Raw genomic sequence first — 3,324 nt, 5'->3', positions numbered from 1 at the left:
TATTTCCAAAGCTGGACCAAATCCACCATGGTGCTGCCTCTGGTTGAACTGATGCAGTATATCATGGGAAACATAGTGACCACCGTGCATCATGGGAGATATAATCCATACCATAGAGAATGGTGGAACAAGACACCAAACTACAACTCCCAAGATGCACTGCTGTTTCCCCTCTGATTGAATGATTACAGTATATCCTAGGAAACATGTGTGATGTTGCACTCCATATGAAAATATGAAAATATGTTTATAAGTATGAATATAATGTAACTGGAATATGCTTTATGCAAAAGGTCTCTTGTAAGGTATCATTACAAAGCTTAGGATCCACTGAGTGTGTTCATCCCATTTGTTTGCATGGATTTCTATGTCTGGAGTTAGGAGAATAAAACATAAACTTGTATTACTGATGTATGTGGATTGCCACGGGCACGCAGGGGCGAAAGAAAATGCAGGCCTGTTATTTATCAGGCTGCACGTGGCAATAGACTATATTGGTAAGGGATGCAAGGAGAGTATGGGTCACGATGCAAACTGCAGACACACACACAACTAAAATTAATCAATTTAAAGTTTTATTGGGGATAATTACAAGGGGTAAGGGAGCAGGGTTTGATTAGCTAATAGAGTTAAATGAAACTTAAAACACACAATGACTAAAATATCTACTAACAATATTTATAAACAAAGATGCAGCATTTAGTAATAACTGATACTTACAAATACAAACCAATGCATAACGACCGGCAAACGTAGAAACTCTGTTTGAAACACGTGAGCTGAGAGAGAGACTTCGAGGTGATCAGGCTCGGTTACGGGTGTACACAGGATACACAGGATTCGTTTTTCTTTCTCCTCTCCCTGCCTGCACATGGCAGGCAGCCCATAAAGTACCAACTATGACATCATAGAAGTGTCACAGGGGACGGGGCCCAAAACCTGTTTGTGTTCGTTTCTGATTGGCACAAGCAAAGTTTACACCAAGTAGGGGAGCAGGTGCCTCAAAGTCTGGCTTCGCCCCCAAAAGGTGAGGAAATGCATATTGCTTTAGAATGTGTGCAACACTGAATGACAAAAGAAGAGGCCAGGGCAATACCGGTATGGGCAAGTTTTACAGGATGCAGACAGGAACTCATCTCAACAATGTAAACATATTAAGTGGAAGCCATTAAGGGTGCTTCAGAATCAATGACTTGTAAATGGCTCTGTTTACTTGCAAACCTTCCTGTATACATGGGTGCCAGCCAGTGGGTAATGAAGACTTACATGTCACATGATACTGGAATCCATCTTTAACTTGGTGCTTTTCCATTTAGAGGGAGGGGTGGGAACCCAGAGGGAGACAAAGAATTCCCACCTAGTGCCAAAGATATAAAAGGGGGTGGAACAGAACAAAAGGGGCTGCCAGTCATGAGAAGTCCCCTAGTTGCCACCTGAGCTGGAACCATCAAGGACTGTACCAGCGGAAAGGATTGGGCCCAGACTAGGAAGAAGTCTAGTCTGTGAAAGAAGCTTATTGGAACATCTCTGAGGGTGAGATATTACCTGTATTCAGTTTCTTAAATGTATTAGGCTTAGACTTGCTTTGTTTTATTTTGCTTGGTAACTTACTTTGTTCTGTCTGTTACTACTTAAAACCACTTAAATCCTACTTTTTAATAAAATCACTTAATAAAATCACTTTTGTTTATTAATTGTCCAGAGTAAGTGATTAATACCTGGGGGAGCAAACAGCTGTGCATATCTCTCTATCAGTGTTATAGAGGGAGGACAATTTATAAGTGTACCCTATATAAGCTTTATACATAGTAAAATGGATTTATGTGGAGTTTGGATCCCATTGGGAGCTGGGTGTCTGGGTGCTGGAGATAGGGGACCCGCTGAGCTGTTTTCAGTTAAGTCTGCAGCTTTGGGGGCGTGGCTCGGACCCTGGGTCTGTGTTGCAGCAGGCTAGCTTGTCTGGCGCAACAAGGCAGGGTTCTGGAGGCCCAAACTGGCAGAAAAAATGGGCTCAGAGGTAATCTCAGCACATCAGGTGACAGTCCCAAAGGTGTCTGTAGTGGGGCAGCTGCCCCACTCCAGCAGAACAGGGGTTAAAAGCAGCCCTGGAGAGGGCTGCGGCTGGGACAAGGAGTGAGAGCAGCTGAGGGAGTAACTGACCACAGCTGTGGCCAGCTCAATTAGGGCCCAGCTGGCTCTGATAAGAGGGCTGGGGGGGGCCAGGAGCTGAAGAAGTCTCACTCTAGCTTTGGAGTCAGAAGGGCCTAGCTGCCTGGGAGCACAGAGTACCTGGAGCAGAGCCGGGCTGGGGAAGGGCAAGAGGAGCTGGGGAGCTCCAGCCTGGCAACTCCCCTGCAGGCCTTGTTGGGGGCCTAAAGAGGTACTGGGGCAGCAGACGTGTAGCCCAGGGCTAGGCAGCTGGTCCAACCCCCTTGCCAGTGATAAGTGGCCCTTACAGACTGCAGTCTGCCCTAGTGAATGGGGGCTAGATGACAACTGGCAGTAGCCACTGAAGCAAAGTGGGTGTAGAGGGTTGGAGGATTTCCCTGGGAGGGAAGACCCAGAGTGTGGGGACTTCTGGGGCAGAACCCCGAGATAAAGGGCACCGGGGTCTGGGAGGGACACAGGGCCTGAGGTAGGCGAGACACCGGCCAGCAGAGGGCGCTCTGAGACTGGAAAAGAGCTAATTCCCAGACGACCAGCAGGAGGCGCCGCGCCGGTGAGTCTTCGGCCTTGCTACAGGGTCTCTGTGACTGAACCCATCACAACATGTGACTAGCATGCACCTTGGGGAAATATATCTTAGTCCACAGAGAAGTATTTCCCCATGATTAACAGTAGTGCGCAGGGGAAGACAGGTTAATGTCAGACATAACATTTTGACACTTCTGTACCAAAGGATCTCCTGTTCTGAGAAAAAAAAATATTTTGACTTTTTATTCCCATCTTCCTTTATTCTACTCACTTATAATTTACTACAGAAAGAGATGCGAGGTGAAACTTTAACAAATAAAGTCTGCCTCAGTCTGGGAAACTGGAATCCTTCCTTCAGCATCCAATGTCGTTTAGGTCAGGAATCAGGTTCCTCTACCCCTCTCTATCCTGAGCGTCTCTACGTTGTTAAGTCAGGAGGCACATGAAGAAGGCTCTGAAGCACACATGGGAGAAAGGAATCAAAGCTCTCAGAAGCTCTCAGCAATTCATTTTCATTCCTGCCAACTTCTTCAGGGCCTCCTTCACATCCTTGTTTCTCAGGCTGTAGATCAGAGGGTTTAGAACCGGAGTGACTGCTCCATAAAAGAGGGAAATGTACTTGTCCTGATC

The sequence above is a fragment of the Terrapene carolina genome, unplaced genomic scaffold (assembly GCF_002925995.2).
Source record: "Terrapene carolina triunguis isolate 2854851 unplaced genomic scaffold, T_m_triunguis-2.0 Scaffold29170, whole genome shotgun sequence".
Classification (NCBI taxonomy): Eukaryota; Metazoa; Chordata; order Testudines; family Emydidae; genus Terrapene; species Terrapene triunguis.
Note: the sequence above shows the minus strand (reverse complement) of the source record.